Source organism: Macaca mulatta, chromosome 7, assembly GCF_049350105.2.
Source record: "Macaca mulatta isolate MMU2019108-1 chromosome 7, T2T-MMU8v2.0, whole genome shotgun sequence".
NCBI classification, from domain to species: Eukaryota; Metazoa; Chordata; class Mammalia; order Primates; family Cercopithecidae; genus Macaca; species Macaca mulatta.
Genome location: NC_133412.1, coordinates 116,531,254 through 116,548,448, shown reverse-complemented (window position 1 = coordinate 116,548,448; position 17,195 = coordinate 116,531,254). Strand labels below are relative to the sequence as shown.

Here is a 17,195-nt window from a genome sequence, read left to right as displayed (position 1 = left end):
GCCCTGCCTTTCCAGACCAAAGTATATCTTACATCTATTATTGACATTTTATGTCTCCCTAAAATGTAACCCAACCATCTGGTACACATGTTCTCAGGACCTCCTGATGAAATGGCCTCATTTGTCTGGGGTGATATCTGAGATTCATTGTCTCATGGCCACAGACATCTAGGACGTGGACACACAAGAGTGAGGTTAAGAGCAGAAGTTTAATAGGCACAAGAAAGAGAAGAGCTCTCTTGCTACAGAGAGGGGTCCTGGAGAATGGGTTGCTGTTTCTGCAATGACATGCAGGGGGTTTTATAGATGAGCTTGAGGAGCCGGTGTCTGATTTACATAGGGCACAAAAGATTGGTTGGACCAGGTGTGCCATTTGCATAGGGCCTGAAAAACTGGCTGACCCCACCTTAATCTTTTATTATGCAGATGGGTTCTCTGCGGGTGCCATATTGCCCATTCCTTTACTGTACACCTGTTAACAAAAAAAGGGAAGATGGAGCCTCCATGTTAGACATGTCTGGCCCCCAAGTAGCCCTTTTCTATTGGCATTGCTGCTGGCATTCCCCTGTGCAAGCTACCACTTTGCGTATTTATGTTTGCAGCTCCATTTTTCAGGCTGCTCTTTGTTAGACAAAATAATTTCTTGAGCTGCTTTTTGTTAGAAGGGAAATTCTGCCGAGGATTCTTTTACCCTCAGTATCTGCCTAAATAATTTCTTTCTAACTCCTGTATCACTGTGGCTGTGTCACGGCTCATGGTCCTCACAGTTAGCTCTGAATAGGTACACATATAACTTAGTCTAGAAAGGCCAAATCAAGCATTATATAAATTTAGAAAAAAATCTCTAACATAGAGGTATTTGTGGTGGACACTGTTAATAAAATACCCATGAGATCTCTGAAGGCAAGAGGAGAACTTTATTTTCTACAAGTATTCTGCATACTGGAAAGAGGCACTCTTTGGTGTAAAATGAAAGTGCACTTTGATATGGGGAGTAGAGAGTTAAAGATCATAAATGCAAAAACTGCAGGGCAGGGGAGGAGCCAAGGAAGTGATAACAGAGTCTTCATTGGATAACCTTTAAGCCCAAAATCATGAATCTCTATTAATTGGCTGATTTTTACGTAGTCCATCAGTTGGCACCAGGTTGCTTACTGGTGGTTGGCTGGGATATTACCAGCTGTATTACTTGCAGAAACTGTACTTTGACTTGGTTGCAGAAGAACAGGTTTTGCAACTCTTTCTAAGGACACAGGTAGCATGAGTTCTTTCTCACCATGTCATGGTCTCTTGGTTCTAATTTTACTTTCTAGTAACAGAAGATCCACTTTGTCTGTTACCTGGAATACAATTTGTCAATACCGAAGTAGATTAGGTGGCTCCTGAGTGAAGCAGAGGCATTAAATAATTTTTTACAAATTTTAATTATCATTATATTTGTATTATCTTCCACTCTGGAAGTAGTATAAAAGATGGACTGGGGTGAGGAAGGGTTAAGGAAAACTACTCAGAAGGCTAGAAGACCAATCAGAATGCCTTATGTTAATAATACTAGTGAGAGAGGATCTACAGCAACTTAATTTGAAATTGGAGTTAAAAAGATTAGTCAACTTTAAGAGACTGTGAGGTATAAAAATAAGAGAGATCATCATCAGTTACATGTGATAGTTAAGGAGAATTGAGGAGTCACACTTAACTATCAGGTTTTAGGCAAAAGAATGAATGTGTTGTTTCTATCTCCTCCTGGTGCCATGTAGGTCTTATGTTTTTTCATTTTAGTTTCAATTAAGATGTGTAATATTAAGTGGAACGTCTTATAGGCAAACTGAAGGTCTGAAATTCAGAATAGGAGTGGACTGAAAACAAAGAATTAACAATCACCCATAGATGGTTGAAAGCAAAGGCATTCATTAATTATTCTGTGACAAAATGGAAAGGAAATGAAGAACAAAGAACCTCAGAAAGCATCAAATTTAAGAAATAAATGGAGAAAAAAATTCCAAAATAAAACAATATTGAGCACATAAAATGGGAAAAAGCACACATTCTTGAAGACACCAAAAAAAAAAAAAAAAGTTTTAAAAAGTAAAATTATGGCCTAGTGCGGTGGCTTACACAGCACTTTAGGAGGTCAAGGTGGGCAGATCATGAAATCAGGAGTTCAAGATCAGCCTGACCAACATGGTGAAACCCTGTCTCTATTAAAAGTACAAAAATTAGCTGGCGTGCATGGTGGCACTCACCTGTAATCCCAGCAGCTACTCAGGAGGCTGAAGCAGGAGAATTGCTTGAACCCAGAAGGCACAGGTTGCAGTGAGCCGAGATCATGCCACTGCACTCCAGCCTGGGGGACAGAGCAGGACTCCATCTCAAAAAAAAAAAAAAAAAAGGTAAAATTATAACGAGAAGGATGTAAATGACAGTATAAATTCATGCAACAAGGTAAAAAAAATAGTGAGAAACTAGTTTAGTATTTAGAAGACTATTTGTCATTTTGGAAAAAATTTCTTTGGAGTTATAGAGAACATTTTCTGTAGTCGACAAAGAAATAAATGGAAATAATAGAAATGGAAACACGTACTTTGGGTTATTTTTGAAGAGGAAGTGTGTGAAAGCACTAGGAGAACACATAGTGTTATAAGAATTTGGAAGTAGTATGAGTGTATATAATGACGTGTTTATATGGAGAGATGCCGAAGTTCAGCATTATGGCTTTCAATTTACTGTCAAATGATAGGCAGAGTAATCTTAATGGGTTGCTTGAATTTTCAATCATTACAAAAAATGATGAAGTATGCTAAGGTGGAGCCACATAACATTTGCCTGGTAGCCTTACAAACTAAGCTGAGATTAAAAAAAAAAAAAAAATACAGGTAGGGGATTGATATTGATATGCAGGGCTCGGTTATTTTTTCAAAATTACTTAGCATCCTAAATGCACAATTTGAAAAATCAAAAAGCAGTAATTTAGTAGTGAAATTTTGTGTGGGTTATTTCAAAAGACTAAGTATGTGTGGCTTTATTTCTAGATTCTCAGTTAGATTTCAGTGGTGTATATGATATCTTTGGTCAGCACCACACTTTCTTGATATTGTTTCTTTGCAGGAAATTTTTATATTGAGAAGTGAGAGTCCTTGACTTAGTTCATGTTGTGCTGCTATAATAAAATATGACAGACTGGGAAATTTATAAAGAACAAACATTTATGTATTTCAGTTCTGGGAAGTTCAAAACCAAGACACCAGCAGTTTCATTTTCTGGTGAGGATTCTGTCCCTGCTTCCAAGATGGCACCTTGAATACTGCATTCTCTGGAGGAGAGAAATGTTATATCCTCAAATGGCAGAAAGCAGAAGGTAAAAAACAAAACACAACAAAAACCTCCTCAGGTAAGCCCTTTTATAATGGCACCTAGTACCAGTCACAAGGGAGGAACTCCTATGGCCTAATTATCTCTTAATGACCTCACCTCTTAGTCACATTAGCGACACCTCCATACTTGGGGGGACACACTCAAAACATAGACGTTCAACTTTATTCTTTTCCTTTCCAATATTACTTTGGTGAGTCTAGGCTCCATTAAATTCCATATATTCTTGGTATTAGCTTTTCCACCTCTGCAAAAGAAACCATTGGAACTTTATAGGTGGCATTGAACCTGTAGATTACTTTGGAGACCATTGCCATCTTGACAATGTTAAGACTTTCGGCCGGGCGCGGTGACTCACGCTTGTAATCCCAGAACTTTAGGAGGCCGAGGCGGGTGGATCATCTGAGGTAAGGAGTTCGAGACCAGCCTGACCAACATGGTGAAACCTCGTCTCTACTAATAAAGTACAAAATTAATCAGGCGTGGTGGCGCATGTGCGTAATCTCAGCTACTCCGGAGGCTGAGGCAGGATAATCGCTTGAACCCGCGAGGCGGAGGTTACAGTGAGCTGAGATCTCGCCATTGCACTCCAGCCTGGGCGACAGAGCGAAACTCCTCAAAAAATAAAAAATAAAAAATAAGACTTTTAATTTATGAACAGGGAATGCTTTTTCATTAATTTATTTAGGACTTCGTCCAGCAGTGCTTTGTAGTGTTCAGTATACAAGCCTTTCTCCTTCTTAGTTAAATTTATTCATGAATATTTTAACTTTTTGATACTATTATAAATGGAATAATCTCTTCTTGTGATGATTCATTGTTAGTGTATAGAAATGAAATTAGTTTTCACATATTCATCTTATATACTACAATTCTTCTCAATATGTAGTTAGTTATAACTTTTTATAAATATATATATTATTATTTAGGATTTTTTGAGAAGACAACGTCATACACTAATATAAATAGTTTTACTTTTTTCATTCAAACTAGGATGGCTTTACTGTTTTTCTGGCCTAATTACTTTGGGTAGTACTTACATTACAGTGTTGAATCGAAATGATATAGACACCCTTGTCTTGTTCTTAGGCAGAACATTTTCAATCTATCACTATGAGTATAATGTTAGTTGTAAGGTTTTAATAAATGCCCTTTGGCATGTTGAGAAAATCCCTGCTATTTCTACTTTGTTGGTGTTTTTGTCATGAAAAGGTCTGCCCTTTGGGTGTGTAGAATGGGTGCCAGAATGGGTGTGTAGTATTTTGTTTAAGATTTTCCCTCCATATTAATAAGTAGTGTTGTTTTCTAGTTTAATTTTTTAGTGACTACTTTGACTGACAAAAGGGTAATAATGGTCTTGTAGAATAAATTAGGAAGTGTTTTCTTTTATATATTTATTGGAAGACATAGGAAAAAAATTGACATTAATTATTCTTTATATGTTTGTTAGAATTCATCAAAGTAGACATTGAGTCTTGTTTTTTTCTTTTTTTGGGAGGCTTTTAATTACTGATTCAATCTGTACATTTGTTATAGGTCTGTTCACTTTCCCTATTTTTTATTTCAGTTAGATTCGGTATATTTTCTGCTTTTAGGAATTTGTCTATTTCATTGTGTTATCTAATTTTAGGGTTAAAATTCGTTCATAGCATTCTATTATAAACCTTTCTATTTCTGTTAGGTCAGTAATAATGTCCTAACATTTATTTCTGATTTTAATAAATGGAGACATACCTATTTTCTAGTCAGTATAAATAAAATGGAGAAGTTACAAACCAAAATGTTAGTGATACTGGTTTTAACATTATTTGATGTAGTTACTTTGACCAGTGTTCTTTATTTCTTGACATAGCTTCAAATCACAATGTAATATCCTTTCATTTTATCCTGAAGAACTACTTTTAGAAGGTTTTTTTTTTTCAGTTCTATTAGCAATGAACAATCAGCTTTTGTTTATCTAAGAATGTGATAGTTTCTCTTTTATTTTCCAAGAATGGTTTTTGTCAGATATAGAATTCTTGATTGGCAGTATTGACTCATTAAAAATCAGGTGTTAGTCTTACTGAATATTTTTGTACATGACAAGTCATTTTCCTGTTGCTGTTTGTAATGTTCTGACTTTGTCTTTTGACAATTTGATTATAATATGTCTCAAATTGAATCTGAATTTATTTTGTTTGGAGCTTGTTGAACTTCTTGAAAATGTAGACTCATATATTTTATCAAATTTCTTAGGTTTTTAACTTAAATATTCCTTAATTATTTTATCTCTCTCTTTTGACATTGCCATTCTTTATGTTTTTACTGTTGATGGTATTTCATAGGTCTCAATGTCTTTTATTTATTTATTTATTTTTCCTTTTGGCTCCCTAGGCTAGATAATTTCATTTTACCTATTTTCAAGTTTGTGATGATTTTTTTGCCTGCTTAACCCTACTGTTAATATTTTGGGTCTATTATTGTACTATTCAATTTTGTAACTTCCATAAATTTTTTTTTATAATGTCTATCTTTGTCTGTTTATTCACTGTTGAAACATTATTTTCCACTTTCCCTGTAGTTCTTCAAACATGGCTTCCTTTAGTTCTTTGATTACATTTAAGAAAATTAGATTAAATTCTTTTATCTAGTGAGTCTCTAGTAATGTTTGTGTTTCCCAGGAACCATTTCTGTTAATTTATTTTTCATTTCATGAATTGGTCACATATTTTTATTATGCTGAATAGCAGCTATAACTATGCCACCCTATTCTGTATAGTGTTCAGGAGTTTCCATGGCCTACTAGTTAAATATAAACTGTTAACATTGCAAATAACATTTTCTATTATAGTCCCAGGTTACACACATTTTCTTAGCTATTACTATTAGTTGTGTTCAATGTCTCTTAAAAGTAATCTAATTTAGGTGACACATTATGGTAGAAGTTAAAACAATTGTCACAAGGGCCAAATGTAAATGGAGAAGATTGACTGCAAAGGGTCACAAGGGAATTATTGAAGTAATAAATTTTAGATCTTATTTGTGGCCATTACACTAGTGTATAATTGTGTCAAAATTCATAAAATTATATATAAAAAAGAAAATTTTTATAAATTACAAAATCATACTTTAATTTTATACATGTAAATTATACTTAATAAAACTCGCTTTAAAAGATCTTCAATAGGATGTGTAGCAACAATTTCTATCATGATAAAGAACCAAAATGTTATTCTTTACTTTGAAATGTTATTTATAAGTGAAATTAATGAATGATGATAAATATCAGCAATATTTTATCCACTGCTTTCGAAGGACTGATACAACTGAAGTAATTCAGGCTATCTTGTAATCTTTACAGTCACTATGATATCCCTATTTTTTCTTTTAGTTTCAAGTGTACTCTATTAATATAGGACTTTATTGCACCATGAAAGTTGATTGAAAATAAAAAGTAATAAAATGTTACAGTTTACATAGATACCTTATCTATTAGGATGTTTCCAATTTCTTCATGGTATCTATTTATTATGAACGGTGTCAGTACTCTTGTATTTCACTTTTACCACATATCATACTGTTTTGTATGGTGTAATCATTTGGTAACCTGTGAGTGACATTATTCTAGATAATAGAGAATCTTTGAAAACATCACAATTTGGGAATGGGCTCTATTTTGATTTGAAATTTAGAAATAATAGATAGTGGATCAAAACCAAAATATGTAAAATTACATTGCAGAGAGGGAGAAAGAGCAAGATAGTCTATTAGAAACCTCTAGAGGGGAGTGTGAGGCAGGAGAATCACTTGAACCCAGGCGGTGGAAGTTGTGGTGAGACGAGATCGCACCATTGCACTCCAGTCTGGGCAACAAGAGCGAAATTCTGTCTAAAAAAAAAAAAAAAAAAAAAGCCTCTAGTGATTGTACCCCCTTCCTGAGAAGGAATACCAAATTGTACAACTCTCCACACAAAAAAAGCATCTTCATAAGACCCAAAAATCAGGTTGGGTACTAGCTCACCCACAGTGAGTTAGAGCACCAACTGGGCTCCTGGAGTCCTTGATTCCAGGCCATGGCACCTGAATGGCATTTCTGGACCTTCCCTGGGTCAGAAAGGATTCCACTGTCCTGAAGGGAAAAACTCAGACTAATAGAATTCACTACAAGCTGACTGTAGAGCTCCCTTGGGACTTGAGTGAGCATCAGCAGTAGCCAGGCAGTACTTGCAGTGGGCCTAGCAGGATGATTGCCAGGAGAGACTCCTCTGCCTGAAGAAAGGAGAGGAAAGAGTGGAAAGGACTTTGTCTTGAAGCTTGGGTAGCCACAGTAGAATTGAGAACCAAGTAGATTCTTAAGTTTCTGACTCCAGGCTCTGGCTCCTGGACGATATCTCTGAATCTGCTTGGTGCCAGGGGAATATGCTGCCCTGAAAGGAAGAACAAGAACATGGCTGGATTTGCCACTTAATGATTGTAGAGCCCGTGGTCCTTGAGTGAACATGGGTAGTAGCCAGGCAGAGGTTACTGTGGGCCATGGGTGAGACCCAGTGTTGTGCAGCCCTCAGGTCTGACCCAGCACAGTCCCAGTGGTGGTGACAGGGGTAACTTGTTTCATCCCTCCCCCAGTTCCAGGCAACTCAGCACAGGCAGACTCCATTTGTTTGGGAAAAAGTAAGAGACAAGATTAAGAGTCTCTGCCTGGTAATGCAGAGGAATTTTCTGGATCTTACCCAAGACAACCAAGGCGGTAAGTCTGTGAGTCTATAGAACCACATTACTGGGCTTGTGATGCCTGTAGAGCAGATATAGCTGCGGTGAACAAAGACATAGATCACCATACCCAAGTCTCTTTGAGTATGGGGAAAACCTTCCTAAGAAGGATAGGTACACAAAAGCCCAGAATGCAAAGACCATAATACATAAATAAATTTTCAATGTCCAGACACCAACTAATATTCACAATTATTAAGACAATCCAGGGGAACATACCCTCAACAAACAAACTAAATAAGGCAGCAGAGATCACTCTGAGAGAAACACAAATATGTGACCTTTCAGATAGAATTCAATAAAACTGTTTTGAGGAAACTCAAAAGAAATTCAAGACAACACAGAGAAGAAATTCAGAATTCTATTGATAACTTTCATAAAGAAATTTAAATAATTAAAAAGAATCAAGTAGAAATTCTGAGCTGGAAAAATTCAATTGCCATACTAAAGAATGCATTAGAGTCTCTGAACAGCACAACTGATCAAGCAAAAGAAAGAATTAGTGAACTTGACAACAGAATATTTGAAAACACGCAGTCAAAGGAGACAGAAGAAAAAGAATTTTAAAAAGTGAAGGATATCTACAAGATCAGGAAAACAGCATTAAGAGGGCAAATCTAAGAGTTATTGGCTTTAAAGAGGAGGTGGAGAAAGAGATCAGGCTAGAAAGCTTATTCAAAGGGACAATCACTGAAAAATCTCCAAACCTAGAGAAATACAATGATCTACTATAAGAACATCAAATCCCAAGAAGATTTAACCTAGAGAAGACTATTTCAAGACATTTAATAATCCAATACACAATGATTAAAATAATTTTAAAAGGATCCTAAAAACAGCAAATGAAAAGAAACAAATAACATACAAAGCAGTTCCAATAAATCTGGAAGTACACAGAAAAATGCAAAGCAAGAAAATAAAACATACCACCAAAGCATCGCTGTCACGAAAAGGAGTACAGGAAGGAAGGAAGAAAAGAAGAAAGAGTGGAAAAAACTACCAGAAAACAAATAACAAAAGGGTATAAGTCCTTACTTACTAATGTTAACATTGATTGTAAATAGACTATAATTTTGAATCAAAATACAGAGTAGCTGAATGGACTAAAAAAAAAGATCAAATTATCTGTGCCTAAAAGAAATACACCTCACCTATAAAGACACATTCATTGAAAGCAACGGGATAAAAAAAAATTCCATGTAAATAGAAACCAAAAAGAGCAAGAACAGCTATATTTATATCAGACAAAATAGATTTCAAGATAAAACCTATCAAAAGAAGCAAAGAAGGTCATTATATAATGATAAAGTAGTCAACTCAGTAAGAGGATATAACAATTTTATATTTATGCACACATCACTGGAATACTCAGATCTATAAAACAAATATTATTAGAGCTACAGAGAACAATAGACTAATATAATAATAGTTGGAGACATGAACACCCCACTTGGAGCATTGGACAGATCTTCCAGACAGAAAATCAACAAAGAAATATTGTACTTAATCTGCACTCTGGACTAAATGGATCTAATAAATATTAACAGAACTTTTCATGCAGTGGCTGCAGTATACACATTCTTCTCCTCAGCACATAGATCATTCTCAAGGATAGACCATATGTTAGTCCATATAATAAGTCAGAAAAAAATTCAAAAAAATTAAAGGTGTTGTATTTAATCTGGCCACAATATATTGAAATCAGAAATCAACCACAAGAGGAATTTTGAAATATACAAACCCATTGAAATAAAAAAAAACAAATATGCTCCTGAATGACCAGTGGGTCAGTGAAGAAATAAAAAAAAAATCAAAAAGGTTATTAAAAGCAATGAAAAAGAAACAAAACATATCAAAACCTATAGGATACAGAAAAAGCATTATTAATAGAAACGTTTATAGCAATAAGTGCCTATGTCAAAAAAGAAAAAAAAAACTTCAAATAAACAACCTAATTATACATCCTGAAGAACTTAAAAAGGAAAAGTAAACAAAACCCAAAATTAGTAGAAGAAAATAAGTAATATATATTAGGGTGGAAATAAATGAAATGGAAACAAAGGAATAAATAAAAGCTAATGAAGTAAAAAGTTTTTCTTTTTGAAAAGATAAACAAAATTAACAAACTTTTAGCCAGACTAATTAGGAAAAAAAAGAGAGAAGACCCACATAAATAAAATTAGAGATGAAAAAGGAGAGATTACAAATGACACCGCAAAAATTCAAAGGATCTTTAGAGGCTGCTCTGAGCCATTTGCCAATAAATTGAAAACCTAGAAGAAATGGATACATTCCTAGACATACACAACTTATCAAGATTGAATCTTGATAGGTTAAATCTATCTTGAATCTGTCTCGAATCTACCAATCTTGAATCTATCAAGATTGAATCATGAAGAAATCCAAAACCTGAACAGACCAGTAACAACTAATGAGATTGAAGCCATAACAATAAGTGTCACAGGAAAGAAAAGTCCAAAGCCTGATGACTTCAGTGATTAACTTTACTAAACATTTAAAGAACTAATATGAATTCAACTCAAACTATGCTGAAAAATAGAGGAGGACAGAATATTTCAAAACTCATTCTGTGAGGGCAGTATTACCATAACCTTACCATTTATATCCAGTATGGTTCCACAAGTGTGTGTTTTGTTTCTCTAAGTTGTTTAGAAGTGGGACCATACAATTAAGAATGTTAAAACTTTTTTTAAAAAGAATTGCTGATAAAAAAAAATCTGAAGAAAACGTGAAGTGGGGCAAACTTTGTTACTGTTCTTGTATCTCTGTCAGTTTTTAAAACATTTTTTGTCTTAGGCATCATGGCCCTCTAGCTGCTGCAGACACACTGAAACATTCCACCTCAGGCGTTCTTTCTTCCTAGCCTAGTTTATACAAATGAACATGTTTATCATATACCCTGATATGGTTAGGCTTTGTGTCCCCACTCAAATCTCATCTTGAATTGTAATCCCCAGGTGTTGAAGTAGATACCTGGTGAGAGGTGATTAGATCATGGGGGTGGTTTCCTTGATGCTGTTCTCATGATAGGGAGTGAGTTCTCATGAGATCTTATGATTTTGTAAGTATTTGACATTTTCTCCTACATACCATCTCTCTCTCATCTGTTGACATGAAGATGCACCTGCTTCCTCTTCCACCATGATTGTAAGTTTCCTGAGGCCTACCACCATGCTGAACTGTGAGTCAACTAAGTCTCTTTTCTTTATACATTACTCAGTCTTGGATAGTATCTTTATAGAAGTGTGAGAATGGACTAATGTACACCCCATTACTTAGGTTTATGTTTTCTGCCAGGGAACTGAGAAACACACTCTTACGCTTCAAATATTCCTTAGTTTACTAATAACTGAGGTCTTATTAGAGTCTACATGTGGTCATAAAAATGCATGTTAAATATATGGATAAAAATAATGTTTACCTGGCATCATAGTAGGAATGGAAAATACATTGATAAAGCACACATATTCTTGTAGTTATTTTTAAAGTTAGTTTTTCCACATTCTTACATGTAAGAAATTGTTTACAAAACTGCTTAATATTTTATAACAATTATAATTTCCTATGCCCAGGTTAAATAATACATAATACGTAGAAAAGTACATTGAATATAAAGTAAAACCAGTCTTAAAATATAATTGTATTGAGGTTTTTGTTTTTGTTTTTGTTTTTGGTTTGTCTATTCTCATAGCTTTTGTGTTATTTGAGAAACTGAGGAATGTTTTATATTTTATTTTATTTTATTTTATTTGACACATAATATTTGTATATATTTGTGGGGTACAATGTGATGGTGCTATATATGTGTACATTGTGGAATGATCAAATCAAGCTAATTTACACATCTATCACCTCAAATACTTTCTACTCTTTGTAGTGTGAACATATAAAATCCACTCTTTTAGCTGTTTTGAAACATGCAATACATTATCCTTAGAAATAGTAATCATGTTGTGCAATAGGTCATTGGAACTTATTCCTCCTGTCTAAAGGAGACTTTATACCCTTTGACAAATGTATCTTTTTCCCTATCCACCTTGCACCCCATCATCAGTCTGCTGGCCACAACACAGAGAAAAAGAACACTCTATACTGATGGCGGTATTGTAAATGAGTATAACTGTTTTAGACAATGTGGAGGTTTGCTGAATATGTCTGCAATCTGCGGAAGAACTATCTGCACTCTCATGTTCACTGCAGCATTAGTCACAATAGCAAAAATATTGAAACAACCAAAACACCCATCAACTGATGAACTGATTTTTTAAAATGTGGGATATATACACAATGGTATAATATTCAGTCTTAAAAAGCAGGACTTTCTGTCATTTGTGATAACATAAATGAACCTAGATGACATTATGCTAAGTAAAATGAGCAAGGTACAGGGAAACATATACATGACGTCACTTACATGTGGAATATAAAAAAGTCAAACTCATAGAAGAATGAGGAATGCTTTTATTGGAATATTTTCTTTTGTTTGTGTTCGAACAATTCCTCACTTTTTAAACGTTAGAAATTGCATACACTGGGGAAATGAAATACTTTTAGTCAAAAGTGTTCTTATAGATGACGTATTATTTTATCTGATCAGATTATGCTTATATTTCCTCTGCTTCTTTAAATTTTTATAAAAATTAACTAGATGAAAACATTCAAATTGAAAAATATATATTTTCAAAAACTAGATGACTGAAGGATAAGAGCAATAATAAATAATTATTTTACTAGGTGTGGATAAACTCTTACTTTTATTTGGATGTACCAAGAAAACATACTATAAGAAAATAGTCTTATCTCTAAAAACCGTGAATAGCAAGTTAACTCAATTAAATTGTTTTTGACTTACGTTTCTTTAAAATTAAGAACAACAATTTTTTTTTTTGTCCCAGAACTTTTTCTACAACAACACTCTGTACTCCCTGAGTATAATATGGGTTTGTAAAATTGGATACAGGATACATGCAGAAACTATAAATGAAGCAGGAGTTTACTGCCAAATATAGCTCTTATACAACAAAGGATAAAGGGCATATAGTGTGTTTTCCTTCAATGGGTGCAAAAAACCTGTTTCTACTTAATATTTCATTGAGTGGAATGATTTTTGACACACAAGTGCTTTTGACTGTCAACACTCAGCTGTTAGACTTCTTACATTACCCTCAGTTGAAGAGAACTGTCTCATACATACTTCATCCCCCCTTTCCAAGGGCAGCATGCATCCAGTGCCTATTCCATGCTTGATCCTATTGGGTCAACTCAGGACAAATGTGTAGCAGCATCCCTGCTTCAGAATTCCCTTTGCTCATGACTCAGGATTTGTTACTATGTTGCAGTCTGATGTCTCCTCCTGGTGATTTTGCTCTCTTCCCTTTCAGCACAGATGTTGATTCCAAGGTAACTGTAAAAATAACTTTCTTTCTACTAATATATATTTGAGTATTCTTTCTGAGAAAACCAAGTCCAAGGGGTCTTCTTAGTATCCCAGGGGGTCTGAGAAAGTAGATACTAAGAAGGAATTTTGGATGTGGATCACCTGCTGCTTGGTTGTGGTAAAGACTATTTTTGGCAGTAGATGAATGATGGATACCCTTTGGCATAAAATAAGAATGCAACTGTTAAACTCTCGAGGTAGGGAGATAAGCTGTTGCATTGGTGAAAAAAATACACTAGTAACTGTACTATATTATGGGCTTTAGATATATGAAGGAAATAGTAATTACAAGTTCAATGGAATGGTATATGGCTGTTGCTGGGGGCAACTGATGTTCCAGGGAAAAAATTTAAAAGGCTGAAGTTGATTATTCATCAAGTGAAACTAAATGTAAAAGCCAGAGAGCCCCTTGGTAGCATATGAAGTGTGTCTCATTTCCTGTAGCCAAAAATGAAGAGAAAGCTGAGTACCCATACCAGGCCTTAATCATAGAAATAGCAAACCTCTAGAGAAGTTTAAATTTTCAAACTAGCAATGCTACCTATGCGAAATAAAAACCCATGGCTGGGAAAAAGTAAAACCATAATACATGGGATGAGAAAATATAGAATGAGGCAATTGAAAACCTTGAAGCTCCATAATTCTCTGAATGCTTTGTATCTGCAGAAGGAAACTTTCCATATAGATAAAAGACAGCAAAACCTCCACGATTTATGGAAATGCAGGAGCATGTCTCTGGCTAGAAAACATTCTTCAAGAACGTGTCTCCTTCTCTCCAGCTAGGCCATAGGCAAATAAAAAGGGATAAGTCATACTATAATCCAGCCAGTAAAACTTGGGCCTGCTAAGGTAGGAAAGGAAACATATTCTGAGGGAACTGCAGGAGCAGCTCAGTCGGACAGTTTGCATGGAATTCAATAATGAAAGCCCCGGATCTGGGGGAGTGTTAGACACTGGAGGGTTTATGGATATGAAACCTCTCTCCTCAGATTCAGAATCTAATGCACTGGCAAGGCCCTTGTGAAATCTTGCTATAATTGCTCCTAGAAACCTAGAGAAAATGATGGAAAACAGTAAGTAAAAAAGAGACACCAGAACTGCTATGACATACAGTAAAAAAAAAGAAATCATAGACTCAGGAATTTGTCATGGATGTGCTCTGTAAGACTATAAACCCTGCCAATAACTACACTCTTTAGGTTATTAAGAATAGTCTGTTTATCAAAGCAATAAAGAATGTACTTGAGAAGGGCATCAGCTTCACTGGCAAACTAAATGAGTCTTTCACCTATAGGACAGATGGCTTTACACAACTGTTATAGGTTCAGTGACAGAAATGGGAATGTTGAGAGTCTGCAAAACAGAGGTCAGGTGGCACTTACCTATCCCAAGAAGCTGGATAAAGTTAAAAAAAAAGCATAAAAACCAAGGAGAGACCACAGAGGTTTGATCTATAGTATTGTGGAGATTATTAATAAAACGATTTTGATAAGCAACACTTTTTCCTCTGAACTTCATTTCATATGAATTATTTTAAAATATATTTCCATTTATTGATTTAATTATTACATTTTCTTATACAAACCATTTGGTGGTTCTCATAGAAGTTAAACCTGCATTCCTGTTTTACGAAAGTCTAATATGTAATTTTTATGTTATATTTTCTTTTGACAAAATATACATGGCATGTTATGTATTAGTCCATTCTCGCATTGCTATAAAGAACTTCTTGAGACTGGGTAATTTACAAAGAAAAGACGTTTAATTGGCTCACAGTTTCACAGGCTATATAGAAACAATGGCTGTGTGGACCTCAGGAAAATTACAACTAAACTCGAAGGTGAAGCGAAAGCAGATACGTGCTATATGACTGGCGCAGGAGGAATAGAGGGAAGGAGGAAGTGCTACACACTTATAAACAACCAGATTTCATGAGAACTCATTCACTATCATGAAAATAGCAGGGGGAAAATCTGCCCCCATGGTTTACTCACCTCCCACCAGGCCCCTTCTTCAACATTGGGGATTACAATTTGTAATGAGATTTGGGTGGAGACATAGAGATAAACCTTATTATTTCTCCTCTACCCCCACCAATCTCATGTCCTCCCATTTTAAAACATAATTACACCTTCCCAATAGCCCCACCAAAGTCTTAACTTATTCCAGCATTAACTCAAAAGTCCAAGTTCAAAGTCCCATCTGAAACAATGCAAGTTCCTTTCACCTATGAACCTGTAAAATCAAAAACAAATTATTTACTTACAAGATAAAATGGAGGTACAAGCATTGGGTAATTTTCCTTTCCCGAAATGGAGAAATAGGCTAAAACAAAGGGATGACAGGCCCCATGCAAGTTTGAAACCCAGCAGGGCAGTCATTAAATTTTAAAGCTCCAAAATAATCTCTTTTGACTCCATGTCTCATATCCAGTCCACAGTGATGCAAAAGGTGCACTCCCAAAGCCTTAAGCCGCTCTGCTCCTGCAGCTCTCCAGGGTGCAGCCCCCATGGCTTCTTTCACGGCTGGTGTTGAGTGCCTGTGGCTTTTGCAGGTGCACAGTGCAAGCTGCTAGTGGAGCTACCATTCTGGGGTCTGGCAGATGGAGCCCTTTTCCTCACAGCTCCACTAGGCAGTGCCCCAGTGGAGACCCTGTTTGGGGGCTCCAAACCCATGTTTCCACTCTGAACTACCCTAATAGAAATTCTATGTGAGGGCTCTGCCCCTGCTGCAGACTTCTGCCTGGATATTCAGGTATTTACATACATCCTCTGAAGTCCAGGTGGAGGCTCCCAAGTTTTAAATCTTGCACTTTGCACACCTGCAGGCTTAACACCATGTGGAAGCTTTGGTGACTTCTGGCTTGTACCCTCTGAAGCAACAGCCTGAGATATATCTGGGGCCCTTTTAGTCAAGACTGCAGCTAAAGTAGCTGGGATATAGGGAGCATTTTCCTGGCATTGTGCAGGGCAGCAGGGCCTTGGTCCTGGCCGTTGAAACCATTCTTCCCTTTTGGCCTCTGGGCCTGTCATGGGAGATGCTGCTGTGAAGGTCTCTGAAATACCTTGGAGGCCTTTTACCCATTGTCTTGGCTATTAACTTTTGCTCCTCTTTGTTTACACCAATTTCTGAAACAGGATTAAGTTCCTCCCCTGAAAATGAGTATTCCTTTTCCACCACATGGTCAGGGCTGTACATTTTCCAAAACTCTATGCTCTGCTTCTCTTTTGAATATAAGTTCCAGTTACAGATTTTCTCTTTGCTCACATGTATAAGCATACATGCTTAGAAGATCTTGAATGCTCTGCTGCTTAGAAATTTCTTCTGCCAGATACCCTAAATCATGTCTTTTAAGTTCAAAGTTCCATAGATCTCTAGAGCAGGGACACAGCAAGAGTGATCTTTATGACAGTTGTCAATAAGTACGTCAACTCCATCTGAGAATAATTCAGCCTGAACTTCACTGTCCTTATCACTATCAGCATTTTGGTCACAACCGTTCAACAAGTCTCTAGAAAGTTCCAAACTTTCAGCCAGGCATGGTGGCTCAAGCCTGTAATACCAGCACTTTGGGAGTCCGAGGCAGGCAGATCACGAGGTCAGGAGGTCGGGACCATCC

General features: G+C 35.9%; 1 pseudogene; it reads right to left on the bottom strand.

The window, feature by feature from the left end:
- Positions 1–16,774, bottom strand: part of LOC100427248 (tubulin beta chain pseudogene) — a 33,665-nt pseudogene extending 16,891 nt beyond the window's left edge.
- Between the last annotated feature and the right edge of the window lie 421 nt (positions 16,775–17,195).